Here is a 20989-nt window from a genome sequence, read left to right on the forward strand (position 1 = left end):
AAGGAGCAAAATAAACGTTGATTATGTCTTTCTGGGCGGATATGCAGGCATGGGACTGGATTTGCTACCAGAAACGGCAGAAAGCTGTGTTATGGTGGTTATACAGGAATTCCAACAGCTATCATCCCTTTTATAGATCCATTTATCAAATGGTCCCGTTATTCAACAACATACTAATTTAATTGATCGAGTTAGATTCAGAGTAGCCAAACAACTTTTCTTAATTACAACATGCTTAATAGCTTTGTTTAAAATGAATCGAATTGCTTGTGTCATTGTTTTTTTAAGCTTGTGACTAGGATCAGCACGCATTGCACACATGGTATCCTCCTGCGTCATAAGACGTTTATAGCCTTACAACCTTCCATTATTTCCTTTTGTACATTTTTCATTATCGTTATTGTTGCCCTTTACACACTGCAAACCTTTTAGCTTAATTAACCCACAATTTTTTATTACGTCTGTTTCGGTCGTTTACATATATTTTTTCTTTAGTTTTTTCTTTTGTTAACTGAGTTTGTTTGGATTTTTCCTCCTTCTGCATTCCACGCGTGAGGAAGACTTAACTGTAACAGCTCTTATGATATGCAGATGTTTCTTTACAGCTATAATTTTATTTTGCTAGTGGCATTCGCCGCAGACACAAATAACATATTTTCCTGACCGCGTCTACTAGAAAGCTAGATTACATGCAGTGTCATTGTCGCTTTTTTTTCGTTTTACCAACTTGAATACAAATCTACAGAGTCGCAGTACCTCAATTACGTCTGCATTTGCAGTGTTTGTTGGTTTGCTGGCTCGCTTTCCAGTCACGCTGTTTTACAGCGCCTCCTCAGTCGTTATGATATCGTTCCCTCTGGGTCAGAATTTTAGCCTCGTTTCTGGTACGGCTAAGCACTACGCATTATGTCTTACAATATCTTAATCCGCTTATTTACTGTGATGCAAGGATTTTAGTTCAGTCCACGCAGAAGGCAGAGTGCCTGCATTATCAGTACGAAACGAATGTCTCTTCTCAGACCTTTTTCATACTCACTCCGTAAAGAGAACGTGAAGCTTAAGAGCGCGTAGAAGATTCAGCAATACGGATCATGACGTAAATAACTGTTTCTAGTTCCCTCACCACAATAAATAAGCTTAACAATTTGCAAATTTAGTTTCCTTTGCAATCGTTGCAGTGTTATGCTACTGTGCTGAGGGAGTAAACTGTACAATGTACATCGTGTTATTATGGCTCTTATATTTGAAATACAAATTATAGCCGCGCGGTCTTAGGCGCCTTGTCACGATCCGGGCGGCTCCCCCCGAAGGAGGTTCCGAGTTCTCCCTCGGGCATGGGTGATGGGTGTGTGTCTTGTCCTTAGAATAAGTTAGTATAAGTTACATTAAGTAGTGCGTAGGTTTAGGGACCGAAGACCTCCGCAATTAGGTTCCATAAGACCTTACCACAAATTTCCAATTTTACAAGTTGTTACATGGGCAAGCATGCCGTAAAGACTCTAGACAACAGTACATACTTTCAATGAACACATTTCGTTTTAAAGTTTTATTTTTAGTACATGCCATCCATTGATCTTTTGTAAAAATGTCAGACATTTAAAAACGGTTATAATTTCCTATTCAGAATCTGGGCGTATCTTCATTTGAAAACTCGAGTTAGCGCGAACAGAAAAATATGTTTCTCGTACTATCAGACACGTTGTGTGCCAAAGATGAAAATTAAACAGTAGAGTATGATGTACAGAATATTACGCACATTTGCTTAATAATATGAAAATGAAGTTCATTCGTAAAAATGGGACCTATATGTATGACACCACTATAAAAATTATAATTAGCGGAAAAATACGTTCGAAGGGTGACAAATGATTCACAAAATCCTCTACAAGGCTACAGATTCCAAGTAAGTTCAAAAGGTATTGTAAAAATTTAACAAAACCAATCATGCTACTTTGGGGACACTTTATGTACACATTTCACTACATCTCAAGCTAATTATTAGTATTTCATTATCTCTTCTCTAGTACAAAAAAACAGCAAGTACCAATGACCTCCTGTTCAACATTACCTGTCTCGCTACGACCTGAGCATCTACCTATTTCCATCTTTTTACCGAGCCTAGACTACAACGTAACTGCAGCTTCTATAATCTCGTCTTCCAATAGCGATTCCCGTTCGTCCATATTGTCCTAAGGAGAAAACGCAGCCTCGCTAAATAAAAACGGCTGCAGAGTAGAGTATTTATTTAGTAATGATGAGAAAGAATTGAGTCCGCCCTAATTTTCCGCTTTCTTGGCTACTCAACATTTCTTGTTCTGCGGGCCCGCTAAAATGTCCCGACACAGAAGGCAAGCTTAACCCGAGTGCAGAAGAATGCGCCGCAGCTACCCCATCAAGAAGTTTGTGGCAACTTTTCATCGACGCGAATTCTTTCGGGACGTAGACAAATAAAGACTAAGAGCCTCCAGAGATAGATGTTTACAAAACGGAACTACTGCAACTGATCTCGTATGAACTTACGGATTTTTGCACGCTACATTTGCGAACCAAAGTCTTAGATGCATAGGAAATGTAAACTTCATTTAAGGAACTTTGGTTTATCGCAGATTATACAGATGTAATAGCTATCAGCAAGAAAAGCAAGAAGCATATAACATACATTTTAGAAGCCGATGCAACATTTTATCTAAATCATGAAAAGATATGATGAAGCATCGAATATCGATATCAAGTAGGTACTGTAACCTACTACCTAGTAACCGAACTGCGCCGTTTGGGTGGATTAAGTGAACTTGGGGGAGAGAGGCAGAGAGACAGAGAAATTGCTTGGAGTGGGGGGTGGGGAGAGAGGAGAGGCATCCTCGGATTTAAAGTAATGAAAATACGTTCATGTCAGCTTTATATTCCAGATCCCTTTGTCGTCAGGTAAAGAGTTCAATCAGTACGAGGCGCCTGACAAGAAAGAGCGGGACTGCGCACGTATGTAGGGAACAGTTTGGGATGACGTGCTAGTGCTAAACTATTTTCTGACTTGAACTGTGACTAGTTTCAGAAAAAAACACAGTGACTGTGGACTAATAGTTAACTACAGTTGTATTCGGAAACATTCGTACACTTCGTAGGAATATATCATGTACGTGATAGGATGCAAAAGAAAGGAGACTGATGCTGCAGATTTGTGTATATACATTATAGGCCATTAAAATTACTACACCAAGAAGAAATGCAGATGATAAACGGGTATTCATTGGACAAATATATTATACTAGAACTGACATGTTATTATATTTTCACGCAATTTGGGGGCATAGATCCTGAGAAATCAGTACCCAGAACAACCACCTCTGGCCGTAATAACGGCCTTGATACGCCTGGGCATTGAGTCAAACAGAGCTTGGATGGCGTGTACAGGTACAGCTGCCCATGCAGCTTCAACACGATACCACAGTTCATCAAGAGTAGTAAGTGGCGTATAGTGACGAGCCAGTTGCTCGGCCACCATTGACCAGACGTTTTCAGTTGGTGAGAGATCTGGAGACTGTGCTGGTCAGGGCAACTGTCGAACATTTTCTGTATCCCGAAAGGCCCGTACACGACCTGCAACATGCGGTCGTTCTTTATCCTTCTGAAATGTAGGGTTTCGCAAGGATCGAATGAAAGGTAGAGCCACGAGTCGTAACTCATCTGAAATGTAACGTCCGCTGTTCAAAGTGCCGTCAATGCGAACAATATGTCACCGAAACGTGTAACCAATGGCACCCCATACCATCACGCCGGGTGATACGCCAGTATGGCGATGACGAATACACACTTCCAATGTGCGTTCACTGCGATGTCGCCAAACACGGATGTGACCATCATGACGCTGTAAACCGAACCTGTATTCATCCGAAAAAATGACATTTTGCCATTCGTGCACACAGGTTCGTCGTTGAGTACACCATCGCAGGCGACCCAGTCTGTGATGCAGCGTCAAGGGTAACCGCAGCCATGGTCTCCGAGCTGATAGTCCATGCTGCTGCAAACGTCGTCGAACTGTTCGTGTAGATGGTTGTTGTCTTGCAAACGTCCCCATCTATTGACTCAGAGATCGAGACTTGGCTGCACGATCCGTTACAGCCGTGCGGATAACATACCTGTCATCTGGACTGCTAGCGATACGAAGCCGTTGGGATCCAGCACGGCGTTCCGTATTACCCTTCTTAACCTACCGATTCCATATTCTGCTAACGAGTAGCAATGTCACGATACGATAAACCGCAATCGCGATGGGCTACAATCCGACCTTTATTAACGTCGGAAACGTGATGATACGCATTTCTCCTCCTTACACGAGGCATCACAACAACGTTTCACCAGGCAACGCCGGTCAACTGCTGTTTGTGTACGAGATATCGGTTGGATCCTTCCTCATGTCAGCACGTTCTTGGTGTCGCCACCTGCGCCAACCTTGCGTGAATGCTCTGAAAAGCTAATCATTTGCACATCACAGCATCTTATTCCTGTCGGTTAAATTTCGCGTCTGTAGCACTCATCTTCGTGGTGTATTATTTTAATGGCCAGTAGTGTAGCAGGGATTTTCAATAAGTAATACAACAAATCTTTTGTCGGCCAGTTTCGGTTGGAAAAATCCGTAACTTGTTTTGGGATCGTGGAACATTCCCTTTTCAGCCCCTATAGTATCATGAAATTCCGGTAGGTGGTGGCGCTAAAGGTAGACTTCATAGGCGGAGACCTGACAGTGAACAACAGTACCGTGAGTCGTTGGGCAAATTTTCCGTCATCATTGCAACAAGGTCGTGCAAACCTGTCGGATCTCTTGCGTGCCGGCCAGCTGCTCACAGCTGTGACTTCTACAAAGTTGGAATGTGCGGACACTCTCATTCGAGGTGATGGACGGATCACAGTCAAACACCTCGCTGCTCAGTTGGCAGTCACTGTTGATAGTACTGACAGACTTGTCCACCGATTGGGATACTCACAGGTTTGTGCCCGCTGGTTTCCTCGTCTGACAGACCATAAAGAGCAATGAAAAGACCACCTGTGCAGAATTGCTTGCGCGTTACCAGGCTGGGCGTGGCAATTTTACTCGAACATCGCCACAGGCAATGAAGTATGTGTTCTACACTTTGAACCGGAAATAAAAAGGCAGTCCACAGAGTAGTACCAGATCACTTTTCCTCCGAAGAAGTTCAAAGCTGCACCCTCAGCCAGTAAAGTCATGGCGAAGGTCTTCAGGGACTCTAACGGCGTTATTCTGTACGATGTTCTCCCTCGTAGTGCAACGATTAACTCTGAAGGGTATTGTGCAACTCTCAGGGAACAAAAGATATGACTTCAGTGTGATCATCGACACAAAAATGCAAAAGAACTCCTTTTTCATGACAACGCAAGGCATCACACAAGTTTAAACATCCGAGAGGAGCGCGAAAGCGTGAAGCAGTACGTGGATTATGGTGAGGTTATTGGTGCAGCAAGGTGTTGTCTCCGACGTTCACCAGTAGCGTGATATAAAGCCCTCCCAGCAAGGTGACGAAGGCCGCCGTATTGAACGGAGTTTATCATGAAAAGGGGGTTTTGTAGCTAAAAGAGTGGGAAATAATATGGTGTACTGGAAACCTAAATAAAACCAACCTGCTTTCAGAAAAAATGTGTTGCATTCCTTAGTGATCGCTCTTCGTATTCACCACCGGAAAAATGCTCCTAACCGATCTCAAAAAAGAGTCCTGTTTTGAAAGACTATAAAGACTAACTGAAAAATGTGGTACCAGCTGCCCCATTCTACCTTCCTCTGCACCTTTAAAATTTTCCCGAAAATTTTATCATTCGAAAGTATTCGCGCTCTTCTTAGCATGCAACACACATCTTGCTCACACAAGCTTTTGTCTGTCATTATCACTAGCTTTCACCCACTTCCACTTTCTTTTTCTGTTTATCCCTCTTCCACCGGCACTGTCTCCTTCACTCTTTTCTCAGCACTGTTCTGTCACTGTCGACTGTGGTGCCATCTCACTGTGTCCCTCTCTTTCTCTCGCATTGTCATTGTCTCCTTCACTCTTTCTGTACCACAACCACTGTCTACTATATTATTTATTACTTTTAAGTCTCTTTCTCACTGCACTATTTCCTACTCTCTCAGCACAAAAACCTGCGCATATGCTTGCATGCCAAAAGTTGAGGGAAAATTTTTAAAGGTGCTGTGGAAGATATCTGATATCCCACTTTTCAGTTAAAGTCTTTTAAAAAAGGAGCGTATTAGGCTTTCTTATACTTCAATAGAAGAATTTTTCTTCTGGTACCTTTCTTTTCGCTGCTAAAGCAGGGCATGTCAATCGTATGCAAAGAAGCTTACTCGTCAGTAAAATTTTGATAGTTTAATTATGTGAAATTGAAATAACGAAACAGTAATTTTACACGGCAGACCGGATTTTTAAGTGCACAAAAATTTTGTGTGTGCTACGATACTATGGCATGGGGTTCCCAGAACAATTCTGATGATAACGGAGATACTTTATAACATATTTCTACGTGCTAAGTCACTTTATAAACTAGGTTTCCGCTTCGTACCGGATATTACGTGCGTGTTATACGTGTTCAAGTACAGCAAATTTAAATCTCTGTAGCTCGGTAAGGGATACAGATATCAAGAAAATTTTGAATTCTCTTTGATATCGAGGTCGTAGGAATACATTGTAAAATTTACAGCCATCTGCTGTGCATAGCCGTTTTTGAATCCGCGGATTGGGTTTGGTATTCAAAATTCATATTTTTGGGATGTTTATCGATAACGGATAGATGTTTTTGAAAACGAAAAGATGAAACTTCTTAATAAATGCCTGGAAAACGTACTGTTAAAATGTGACAAATTTTAGGTGGTTATATGTTATGGAGATTTCACCCCACACTGGATTTTACGTGGGTCTTTTGCGTGCACAATCAGGGTAACTTAGAACCTCTTTATCTCGGCAACGGATAAATATATCAAGAAAACTTTCAAGAATCCTCAAAATTTGGATCTCAGAAATATATAGTAAAAATTTCAGCCAATTCTGTGCATAAATGTCTTCGATTCCGCGTCTCGATTTTGTTAAACAGAACCACAGTTTTATCATTTTCTCAGGAACAGCCCACGAACGAAATAGTGCCTCCATAAGGCCATGAGGCGCAGCATAGGCCACATATAATGCAATAAAGAACCCGTCGATTTGCTCCATTTTTCGGAAGCTGGAAGAATGCTATAATATTGAAATTTTGACCCTGTACTGTCGGATAGTTACACTAAGACGATTCGTCTGTTGGGCATACAAATGGTCCCCAGCCGAAAGGCTACCAAAGCACTTCACCCTACCTTTCCATCACCATTAGAAACCAAGGTATGAGCCCCGGAAAAATCCCGTTTATATGCGCGGCGTGTCGGAACATATATTGTAGTGCATGTTGTCGCATGCGTACCGATTTAGTACTGGTCACTCTAAACTATTTGAAAAATTTTTGCTTTCGTTTTCCCTTAAGTTTTTACATAACTCGTTAATGCCTAGGCTCGAAGGTCAACATCGAAGGAATCTACCGTAGTTATGCGGCACTCAATTAGTCACTTCGAAACGGGGTCAGTTATTCTTTTTCTTTGCAGGTATTAATATTTCTTGATCCTACCTCTTCTCACTGATACTTATATAGTGCTTATATAATCCGAAGAAAAGTATTTCATAAGTGAAGCAAATAATCCAATGATTACGAAATAAGCATGAAGGCAATATATTTTTAAACTTTTTCACACTCTTATTGAAGCATTTCAAAACGTAACATAACGGTAGTGACAACGGTCTGCCAAGAAAAATAAAACACGTTCCATAAAACGAAGTTTTATGTAACATCACTGGATAATTTCGTCTAATTAAATTTAATTTAACATTGTGTAGTTTAATTCACTGGCCGATAAATACAAGAATAATGGAAACGCCCTCGTCTGTGTGCTTAAATTTGTTCATACCGATCATTACATCGTCACTAATTACAAGAGACACAACAGCTACTAGCGTTGTTTCCGTTATGCCAATCAACATCGGTCTGACCACTCTCTAGGATGCCCAGTTTCACCACCAGAGAGCGTGACCAGTAATTCGGTTGTTTGTATATGACTAGGTTTGTAGCTCGCGGAATGAGCAGCGATTATTGTTTTTCATTTCATTTGCCAAACCGTTAGGTCAAATTTGACAGAGTGTGTGTGGGTAAATGGCAGAGGGGCATCGACAGCTGGAGCCGGCGAGGCGAGCGAGCAGCGCGGCTGTGATTGACGTAACGCAAATTTTATAAGCACCGTGACGAGTCCGATGAGCTCTTCGCGTTTATCATCTTTCACACATGACTAGCGCCTGCCCGAGAAACCAAGCTGCTGAAAAAAACAGTGTGAACTAACTTCAACACTCAACTGCTGCACTGCCACAGTAATTGTACCTTTTATTGCATTTAATGTGTGTGGCCGGCCGCGGTGGTCTAGTGATTCTAGGCGCTCAGTCCGGAATCGCGCCACTGCTACGGTCGCAGGTTCGAATCCTGCCTCGGGCATGGATGTGTGTGATGTCCTGGTTAGTTAGGTTTAAGTACTTCTAAGTTCTAGGGGACTGAGGACCACAGATGTTAAGTCCCATAGTGCTCAGAGCCATTTCAACCATTTAATGTGTGGAATCATAGGAAAATTCGTCTTTCTGAGTATTACCTCACGGAAGAATGACCGCCCGTGATTTTTGCGTAACTTATCGGTGTTTACAGGTACTTAAAGCGCTTACTGTTTCCCCGTCTCGCAAAATACGAGATGCATCTCAAACGTGGTGGCCGAGCAGGTAAAGCTGTTCTCAATGATCAGTTTAGAAACGCGCGTTTGAATGCACACATCCTCAGTGCGCCTGAGTTCTTCATACTGTTGTTGCTTTCTGCTTCGTTAGCAGTTAATTCAAATGGACTCGAAAATTAACAATCCAGTCGCTTATGAACGATCGTCAATGATTCGATTTCTGAAAGCATGGGGCTTCATTAGCTGAAGCTTAATGTAAATATGTTACAACTATGATCTGCCAGAAAAGTGTGAAAGAAAAGTAATGCAAAGGTGTCGTGCAATTACTGAAGGCCGCAGGACGTGGAAAGATGTGTCGGGGTTGGTGATCAAGGTGTAAGACTTTGTTGAGTTAGTGAATGAAAGGTGTTGTTAACTCGACGGCTTACAGTCTTTCAGCTTTGTATGAACTTCTTGCAAGTCTCTCGGAAAACACAGCGGCGATAAGAGGTCGGGAAACGGCACTGGTTGCAGCTGCGTGCGATATGCGCACAAAAAATGACCGACGGTCGGTAAACACTAGTCTGTCACACGTACCAACTTTTGAGCTTTTATCACATGTTAAATACTGAGACTGTCAGCTTTGAACTGACAGAAATTCCAGGCTTCGGTATTCTACACGCAGAGTGTTAAAAAAGTTTTATTTTTCCATAGCGAAAAGGTACTTGGAGAATATTAGTGACTTTCTAGCACTAATGTGAACGAAGTCAGCCTTACTTTTGAGGACGCGCCTCTTCTCTTACTGAAAAATTTTGGAATTCCTTGTTATGTTCTTTATGTGCCAGCGGAGGAGACTATCGATGGAACATGTAGTTATTATTAATTACACTTCATAAATTTAAACACTGAAATGCAACTGCTTCTTGCCTCCACGTGTTTCATTGATACATTAACATGAAGCTGTCCTGTTTTATCCAAAGAGACACAATGGCAGACACGCTCGTATCGATGGTGTGCTGTTTGGCCTCGTCGGACAAATGCTATGTTTCACAGGATGCGGCAGCTAGTTAGACGCTTCGCCTTCAGTTCGGCATGGTAGTGTGGTCCTAGGTACTGTAGTTCTACATACTACTGCCTTAAGAAACGCATTCATGGACTTTTTAATCCGATGTCCCGGTTAGGATTGTTAAATCGTTTGCTCTTAATTGGCATTCTCACTGGAAATAGAATTCTGTACTTTGTGGATGGGTTTGAGTTCTGTGTCCATGTGGACCGAAATACCCATACATTCTTTTTTACGTCCTTGATCAAGCTATACACTATGAAACCTCTTAGTCAGTACCAAGTCAGTCTGATACTTTGACATTAATGTATCATGTAAAGTGATCTGTTTCCTTTATATTTAGTTCGAATGTATGTGTTGATTAATGCGGTTTAATTTATTCTAGCGTATTCTGTAAAAGGAACAGATTTCTAACAGGGCAAGTTATTAACAAATTTAGTGTCTTCATTCCTTTGCCACAATGTGGCTTATTTTCTCCTGTGAATGTACTTGAAGAAAAGAATTAATATTTTTCTGTAATATGTGAAAAACATTGACATCGTTTTACGTAAAGTGCATCGAGTATAAAGGACAAAGACAATAAGCACTAATAATTATCTGTATAGGCAATGACTGAAAAAGACGCTGTATACTCTGTTAATTTTCAAGTGTCTGCCAAAAGAGAAGACATAGTACCTTTTCGAGTAGTACCACTGGCCTAGGAAGACATACTCTTCCTACGTTCCCATATTATCTAAACCGTTTTCAGTATACAAAATGTTATTTGTGACTGTTGAAACCATCTGTTATTTGTAGAACTGCGTCCTTTCCTGCATTTATTAAAAGTTTTATTAGTTACTATCTTACCCAACCGTTGTCCGCCATTACGAACGATACAACTATTTTTGGTAACTATAGTTCTTCTAGCCCAGCTATTATTGAGATAACTTATTCAATTTATGCATTTATGGAAGTATAAAAGTATCTCAGTCATTATTTTCATTTTCTGATGCAAATTTTGCCGTACAGGGCCACAAATTTCGCGTATGCTATTTTTCACACATACGCCATTACAGAGAAAGCTGTAACTAAATATGTTTCATGCAGTTAAAATTAACAAACCAGTCTGCTTCTAAAAAATATACATACATACGAACCTTAAAGTTTCAAACCCTGAGACCAAAACAGATCGTGTTCATGTATTTTTTTTTTGCTTTGGCGTGCAATAACTTATTTGCAAAATAAAAGGAATTAATTGCAATCAATTATTTAGCACACCAAGTGTTGGATATAATAAATCTGTGTTAACAATTTTTAGATTGTAAGATGGTTTGTGATGAAAATAATTAACCATTATCTGTTTAAAAGACAATTTCATACAACACGTTACAATTACACTACACAAAGATCATTCATTAACATTTACGCATGCACACACAGAATATATATTACACTTCACGCAGTGCACCACCACTCGCCAATATCTCATACATTTCCCAACGCTACGAGTATCATTATATCGTATTTTATGTGATTTTTCAGCATTTTAGGTAACCACTGGTACAGCAGACTGATGGTAAACGCGGCAGCGCATAGAGCACACGTTGCACATCAGCTCTTACCAAATGATCCGATTACGTGATTGGTGTTTGTAATTTAAGTACGGTTCAGAGTAATTTGAAATTATATAAATTGCATAAACCTGTGCATTTCACTGGCGACCTTCTCTAAAACGATCTCCTCCCTCTTGTAGCAATAAGTAATCGTTTCCTACTGAGGCTGATGATGAGTTTGCCGTTGCACTTTGCGAAGATTACCTGATTCACCACACAAGTTATAGTCAGATGGTTTTTAACTACTGTTTGCCGGAAAAACAGTTTCAAATAAATAAATTGTATTTAACATCCATTACACTTATTCAGAAGATTTTTGTAGCGTGAAATCCATACACAACTATAAACATGTGAACTATCGATAATATATTCTGTAAGTATATTTCAGTGCACTGCGATCTGGAATCGTATCAGACTCCAGGATAGAATTTCGTCATTACTTTTACTTCATTCTAATTTAAATGTAGTGGCGTCTAACATAGACCTCTTTGTATTCATTTAAGGTCCTCTTATCTCACCTGAGCAAAATTATTGATTTTTAATAGCATTTAACCTTTTCATCAACAGCCGGACGGTGTGGCCGTGCGACTTTAGGCGCTTCAGTCTGGAACCGCGTGACCGCTACAGTCGCAGGTTCGAACCCTGCCTCGGACATGAATGTGTGTCACGTCCTTAGGTTAGTTAGGTTTAAGTAGTTCTAAGTTCTAGGGGACTGATGACCACACATGTTAAGTCCCATAGTGCTCAGAGCCATTTGAACCAAGCCTTTTCATCAACAAGAATTATGAATATCATTCGTGTGATACAGAAGGGTCTCGCCTTGAGATACAGGCGTATTTCTCGAGTGTATGTACGTGAGATCTGGACAGTTCTCTCAGCATTCGTATAAACAATAGTTTACAACGCGATGTTAGCAACAAAACTATCAGAAATCTGTAAGATATGCCTAAACGGTTAGTGAAAGACCGGATTTGTAAATGGCAGTGTTTGCTTAAAGTGTGTGTAATTGGATGTCTACATAGAGAAATGGCGAGTAAAGTCGAAGAAATGAAAGAGTTTCCTGCTAGATTGCTCTGCTGAAGTGCATAAATATCACGTTTTGATACAAACTATGGTAAACGGTGATCAAAATGCATGTTGTGGGTACAGAACAGAACGAACGTTTCTTAAGTCAACTGTTGGCAGCGTATATACATTGTCCAGTCACATTAAAGTGACCTCTTGTCAGAAGCCTGAACAATCACCCTCTGCAGAGCGTACCGCTGCGTGACGTCCAGGGAGAAAGTCAGTGGGGTTCTGGAAGCTACCGACAGGGATGTGGAGACATGTCGACTCCAGTGCAGTGGCCAGCCGCTTTAGATTTCTCGGGTAAGAATCCATGGCGCGAACAGCGCGATCGAAGTGGTTCCACAAGCTCTCGATTGGCTTTAAATCCGGGAAGTTTGTTGACCAAGGCAGTGCGTTAAACTCGTCGAGGCGCTCCTCGAACCATGCATACAGCAAAAATACAATCACTATCCAATGGGGAAGTAGGACAACTAATACTAGCTGTAGTAAGGTACTACGGTACGAGAGGTCATAATTACTATCTTCACTGTTCGAAGTATTATGAAGGGAAAGAACGAATCATAGACTATAAGTATAACCAATATACTAAGAAACTAAATATCACGCTGAATTCCTGGTAGACACTAGCAATAAGATACACTGACGTAATATAGATAACGGTAAAAAAATGAGTAAGTCGTTATAAAATAGTTTACTAATAACGAATCCAAAGGTACGTGCAGGGTGCCTCAGTTCTGTTGTTAGAGTATGGAAGCAAAACGAAAACCATTATACAGAGTTAAGTTGATGTTAGCACTGTGACGATAACACTAGACATATCTTCGTGGTGCTAATGTCCATCCAAGCAGTCGATGCATAAAACTAGTACTTCTGATAATTAAGGAGATATACAAGTAATTGTTGCCGCAATGTAGAGGCATACTAATTATGGAATGTAAAAGTAACTCAGTACTAATAGGGACCAAATAAATGCAGTGCTGAAGTATGAAAAACTGATAATCCTTTATGTTATGGTATGGGCATTATTTATGTAAAATTTTTGTAATTTTGTCACGCAAAGTCACAAGTTGTATAAAATGAAGTGACTAGTGGGCATCAAATGGAACTCGGAAGGATAACTAATGTTAAACGCACTCAGTGTGGAGTCCTACGAAACTTAGTTTTATGGGACGTGTAACATAAATTTTTCTAGAGAACATTACTAAAGAACGTTGTTAGTGAAAGTCCATAAATGTTACAAAGCAAGTCAAAGTTGGTGTTACGTATGTATCACGACTGTTAACTTAAAAGGGACGGATTTACAAAAAGGCTAATGATGGACACTGTTAGTCCTCGATGAGTGAAGAGTCAGTTTCACTAGAAAGTAAATCAAATCTTAGTTTCTAAACTTATAGAATTACATGCACATATACTAGTATATGAGGTTTATTATACCGGTGAACTCGTAAACGTCGTAAAATCAAGCTTGAGGGCTTGGGGTGAGGATGTATTATTTTTCCCTTCATGTCGCACGTGGAAGATGCTGGTAAGTGATCCGACGTTGTTCTACGGACGCAGCAATCCAAAGTGCGCATTACTGAACGAAACGACGCTGACTGCTCGTGACTGCGAGAACATCTTGTTAATGAAAAATCTTCTTTGCACATACTTACAAAATTGGTGTTTGAAACTGATGTACGTAGATGTAACAGTTCGGAAAACATTTTTAATATGTCATGATCACTGTATATGATATAAGCGAGTTATAAAAAAAGACTGTTAATTTAAATGTGTGGTGACTATGTATATTACTTAGCATCGTGTTTCGACCAACGAGCAAGAAAGAAATTTTCTCAATTTTGCAGACGTCTGAATAAGATTGAAAAGTTTGTTGTTGCTCTATAACTCAACCAAAGGAATTTTAATTTTGAACGCTTATTTGAAAGATGTTAGTAAGAAAGCTATTTTGGAAACGTTAGACACTTTGGAACATTTACTGAGAGTTTCATCTATATCGGAAAAAGTGTCTGAATGAGTATTCTGGGAAATTAGAAAGATTGACAACTAAATTTGTATAAAGTGACTAACTCTGAACAATTCATCGAAATAATTTCACTTACTTGCTTTAATGGAAGCTTGATTCTGGTGGTAACTCAAGAGTTAATAACGGAAAAATACGCTTACGCGAACTTTGGATCAAGTAATAGAATCTGTGTTGGTTTCTCAACGACAGTTAGAGATTAGTTATTGGTTCGACGTTCAAGTGAACAAAATAACTTAGAAGAATGACTGATCATGCATTCTCACCGAATGTATTCACTGAAATTTTGACAGAAAAATTATTTAAAGTAATATACTTATATATTACACGAGAGAAGACCCAAATATTATTTGTGGCTGATCGAATTCAGCGACGCGAAGTGTCACTGTTTTGTGATACAGCAAACGACATTTTTGCACTACGGCCACGATTTATATGATATTTTAGAAGCAGTCCCTTCCCGACTAGGCAAACTAAACGATGCTGTCGCATGTAAGATGACAGTGGAATCCATTTTCCATTACAAAAGAATAAAAAATAAATACGGAAAAACTATCGTATGAGGGGTGGTCCCACCGGTTAACACGGCGATTTATATCAAAGAAAGAACCTAGTTGACGAATGTTTTCCAATTTATAATCCATTCGTTGGAAAAATACAGCCCCTTATTACATCAAGATGAAACCGGCTTAATTCTTTGAGATACTGAAGGTTGGAAAGCATTTAATTATCCATATTACGTGAAGTAATAGAGTACGCAGCCGGTGGAGAACATCATCGCGGGTAATATCAGGGCGGTCACCTTCGGAAGTTAGACTTGAACATCGGATGAGACTGAGATGACGCTTCATGTATCCACAACCTGATTAGAATGGTCTAGGTTTTCGACATATGAAAATGGAGTTGTGAGAACGTTCGCGACGTATGAAAGGGCAGCAGCTTATTATCCTTAGCTCTCCTTATGCTGTACCCACAACTTAAAGCTAAACCTGTGATTCAGTGATCATATCAAGAAAGTCACAAAAACATGTGAGAAGTATCAATAGTAACTTGAAAAGAATGGATGATGGAAAATTTTGCACGTTTTTAATAGCTCATTCTACAATTCAGGAAAATTTGCATCATTACGAAATTCTGTATTGTTTCGCTCTGAAAAAGATCATAATACTTTGAGGGTATTGGTGAACGGTAGTTGCTTAGGAAACGTTCATGTTTCTTGTTTAATCTATTCCGTACGGAAATTGTCCGAAGAAATTAACGAAAGATACGTCCCCCGAATATCTCAGGTATTATTTAGATTTTGCTTTCCTGTGGTTTATTTAAAATATTTTGTTTCTGAAATTTTGCAAATACTATAGTTGTTATTAGACAAATGGTATTTATATGTACGTACAACAGCTGCAGTACTCCGTGTGATTCTGCTGTAACGTTGATAGCACACATGCTCCTAAAAACTGCACTAAGACCAGTACTGAAATTCAACAACTGGTGACACAACATACGTGTACGCTTTCTAGCTTTAGATAAATGCGGTTGATTTTGTAAATCGATTACTTTCGTAGGATTGTAAGAACTACAGTTGCCTTTCTCTGTCTCCCTCTCTCCCCCTTCCCGTCTCTTCCTCTCTCTCTCTCTCTCTCTCTCTCTCTCTCTCTCTCTTCTCCTCTCGTCTCTAGTTTCAAGTTGCGTTGTTTGTATAAGGAGACAGGAAAGCGTATTTGCAGAAGGTAAGGACAAAGACGTGGGCTTACTGCTCTAATACGCTTTGGAAGCTTGCACGTCAGTAGCGTTAAACCTACCACAACACGGTATTCATTATCTTTTGCACTATATTTATGGTTAATTACGATATCCACATCATCATTAGTACGAACCTACCGGTACTACCTACACAATTCTAATGCACGCGTCGATGATGATGATGTGGACTTAATGGGCTTGCAGTTAGCAGACGCAGTGTTTGCTACGGTGTGAAACCTTCTCGATTTGCGAATCGCACATTCCGGCTCCAAACAGGCTAAGTTAATTGGTAAAACAGGAGGCGGGCGATAAATTGACACTATTAATCAAACGAGCGAGATCCGTGCCGGCCACTTTATGACTATTTAGGGACTGTAACTGCGTTCGTGCAGTCCACAGCGAATATCAATTAGGCTCGCTGTGTATTTCATATAAAGTTTTAGCCTATTTCCATCTGCATAATCCACCACATTTATGTTTAATAACAATAATCGCCCTGTTTTTAGATGGTTGCGAGCAGCTGTATTGTGAAACAGGCTGCGTTAACACCTGTTCCACGAATACATTACTCTGGCAAAGCGTTATGTTTGCTGTACTAAGTTATTCAGCTTCGTCTCTGTTTATATGTATTGTGCTTGACATACCTCAGCTAATGTCAGCCAGACAACAAGGGCACTTGTGTTCGGTCAGGCATTTGACATTGTTTCCGTTCAGATATTTGAGTCGTCCAGAATAGTTGCAGACCTCGCATAGTGCAATTTTTACCTCGAAGGTATTCATGTGCTGATTTGCCGAAGTGACAGTAATGAATGGATTGTAGGTGACTTCAACTGAAATGTGTAGTGCAATCCGATTCGCGCTAAACGGAAACCTTTAGTCGCCGTGACACCTACCGTATGAATGTTTCACTCTATGGCGTAGATACTGCCGATGCGACCAGTGGCCGGAAGTGTAATATTAAGAATATTCGAGTAAATTTTACTACTGGTGAGAAACTAAGGCGCTGTCGTCACTAGGGATGCACTAAAAGACGTGAACTGCATCCATTAATGTGTTTCCAGGAAAGCTTCTTTGGTTGGTTTCCTTTTTTGTGTAATTACACGCACTAGGTTACTGTGATGGAGAAAGTTAATCCTTAAGAGGCCTGATGGTGTGCGGTAGGGCTACGTAAACTGATTCGTTCCAATAAAAGAAAAAGTGTGGACTCTGTGCAGAAGTAGGTAGAAATACGCGGGGAAATGTGTATTTTGTTGTAGCACTATTATCAACAATATTTCCGCGTGAGGAAACGTTTATACTTACAGAATGAGTTTTATGGTAGCGAATCTGTTGATAGTGAACATTTAACTACTTATAATAGCTGTGATATTAACCTGTTTGCTATTAATGCCCCAGCAACATTCATTCACTAATGCGACTCTAGCAGCTGTTCGTTCTCTCTTACTTTCAAGACTGGAAGTTCGTTTCAAAGTTTTCAGAAATTCTTAAGGCATACTGGAAAACTAAGCTTCGAGATAAAGTAAAATTTGCCTTGCAGTACCAGTAACAGAGGTATCATCATATACAACTTTAATGAAGTTTATGACTACTATGCATTATACATTAACGGGTTTAACGAGCTTACCATGTACAGAAAAGAAGTACCAAAATTTTTTAAACTGTAAATAACGTCAACGAACAACAGACAACGGAATGAAATGATTTCAACAGGCTGTTGCGCGAAATGGCAGAGATAAAGAGCAGCTTTCGCTTCTTACGCACCTCGCGTACTCGGCTGCTATGTCCGTCTGTAATACACTTCCTATAAAACACAGCTTTCAGAATGAGAATTGAGAGTGCACTGCAGTTTTACCTGAAAGGCAAGTATATCATTGCTAAGGATTGGCAGATTTCCTTTCCAACCTCCGTAAACGGTGAAAGGATATTGAGACGGAAATACAAGAATAGGTGAGCTAGTAGAAAAGATCGTAAAAAGCCTAACGGTTCTCTTTTGCACAAAAAGCAAACGGCGAGAGCTTGTACGCTAGTGATAAGCTGGAAGCAGAAAACCCCTCTCCTCTGGTTGGGCCTCTTTCCCCAGCGGAACGGAAGCAAATTCTATAGGCCTTTTCCCCAGTTGCCACCCCTGTCGTTCAATACTGTTTCCCAACGCCGTGAAAGACCGTCTGACGGGCTACTTCAAAAAGACTCATTTGCACAACAGTAAGCCGAGTGGATCTGCGAATCAGACGGGTACTCACGCGCTATCATAAACGTGGACGTCTCGTTCTCCAAGAATTTACCCTTTGCCTGCATACATTAAGCGAAACCCTGTAGCCTTGTCCTATTTATGAAGCAGTTACTGTTCTTTACTTCCGTCCATCCGATGCCAGTATCGTGTTTAAAATTAAGGCCTAACAGAAAACACGATTCACCTGTTACTTTGTGCCTTTCTGTTTACTTTATCTAGAGCCCTCGTGAATAACCCATAGACCACGATGTAATCTTCTCACTGCGGTATTCAGCTGTGAACAATTCCATTTCATTTCATTTGTTTCGAGATGTACAGAGAATCTTTGTGTACGAATCAGATTTCTGTTTCCGTGCTTGTATTTCACAAAAATAAAGTTATGAAAAATATCTGATTTGCACGAATGAGAAACATACAAGAGAGATGCTATGACAATGCTCCAATTTGTTCTTGAAATTTGTTTTATAGTTCCGGAAGGGATCTAAGATTCTAAATTAAATATTCTAATCTGGTTATTGTTAATAATAAATTGAACTCAGGATTCAACATTTCTCATCCACCTGTGACTCCTGTGCTAAAAGTAACGCTCAAAAATTTTTTATTGGTACGAATACAACGCATTAATCACAACCATAGTTTATACACAGAATCTTACATTTAAAAAATGTATATGCTGGTATTTGTTTCATCCATTATGGCAGTATTGTTCCATCTACTAGGTGTTTAGCTAAATTTGAGTTTCCAATTGCTTTTATCGTCGGAAATACATCAAAAAATGTACAATATTTGGCCGTCACCACAGGGCATCATTAGCGCGCCACATCTTCGCAGCGTACATAGTCTTGAGGCAGGGACGCATCCGCTTTACAAGGTACGAACACGTCTTGAGTCAACACTACGCTGCACACACTGGACGAGGGCATGCATCTGTGTCTGCTCCAGCTTCGTGTATCAGTGAAGTGTTTTACAGTTATCTGTATATCTTGGTGCGACCACCCGTACCTTCGATGGACTCCCGGTTATCTCGCCTGCTGATCGAACGCACATTGTTTCGACGCGAAAGCGGCTACGCCTTCCTGCCTTCCAAAGCAACAGTTCCCCACCTTCCATCGCAGATCATGTAAGCGGCTCAGTAGAATATGGTTTTGTCGACAATACGCCGTTACTGTGGCTGTAAAGTTGACGTCACGCCACCTTCAAATAAATTGTTTAATGGCTATACCGGTTTGGACTGGCTAGTCATTATCAGTAGTGCATACACATTTCTCGATTGATGGTTCCTTCAAATTATGCTGGGTGCCAACATTTCTATAAGGATACTGTTAGAGGACTCCTTGCAGTACAGGTGCGAAATGTTACATGAGGGATGTACCAAACTTTAAAAATAATTATTTTTATTTGCAGGTACACACTGAAATACTCACGCCAGAGTAGCGTTGCACTCCTGTGGTGCAGCCAAAACAAAATGACACAGACTGTTGATAAAGTTGAGTATCTTGGACTAAATCATTTTCTGTATTTCAACGGGAACAACAATGCAACAGTGCGTATTGACTAAAAGAATATATTGTCCGCTGTAGACTGTATTGTGCTTTATTAAAATCGTGCTATTATCTAATTTAGGCCGTGAGCCATTGTCAAGCACATTTTCTATGTCATGTATTACATATCGTCGCTGGATAATACAAATTTATCTGAAAGATAACTTAAATAAAAAGTGAAGTGTTCGTAAAATAAGTTTTGATAACGGGCTCAGTAATATCCACTAGACGCTTTAGAAAATCACGATACCCTCTAAACACTTAGAGGTTGTGGATCGCCACGGAAGCAAAATATTAATGCATATCCTACTTGTAATCTGCAAGTTTTCACTTGATACTCCTCTACTTGCTTTTAACTGTTATCTTACGAGTGTCGAAATGAGTCTGTCAACTTTCGTGACCTTGCTTCAGCTGCTACAGACGCGTAAACTATGCCCATGAAATGTGTACCACAGATAAGCTTTAACGCGATTGATGCTTACTTTTAACAAAATTGTAACTGATTTAAAAGTTACTTTAAAGATATTAGTTTTGTGTGATATCTATCCTTGTTCGAAGATTTGTGACAACTATTTGCAAAGCTTGTAGTGATTTTCAAAAGTGCCCAGTGGATATTACTGAGCTAATTACCACAACACTTTTCACTAACACTTCACTTCTTACTTACGTTATCTTTCAGGTAACTTTGTATTATCCACGAAACAACATTGCTAGTATTCATAACTGGGACAGGAAGCAGTGCATTCTTCCCATGTGGATTCTTCTTCTGAAATAGATATACAATATATTAGGTAAGAAAATCGGTCGTCAGTCCTGAAAGGACGAGGTTTGAAAATTCCCTTTCTTTTTTCACTCAATATCATTAACAGATTTGTCTTTAAATTTTATAGCTTGACTGAAGTGAAAAACTGAAGCAAGCAAACTCAATTTTTTTCTCTGTATTTCCCACTAACATTACAGGCTCT

Source organism: Schistocerca piceifrons, chromosome X (genome assembly GCF_021461385.2).
Source record: "Schistocerca piceifrons isolate TAMUIC-IGC-003096 chromosome X, iqSchPice1.1, whole genome shotgun sequence".
Taxonomy (NCBI): domain Eukaryota; kingdom Metazoa; phylum Arthropoda; class Insecta; order Orthoptera; family Acrididae; genus Schistocerca; species Schistocerca piceifrons.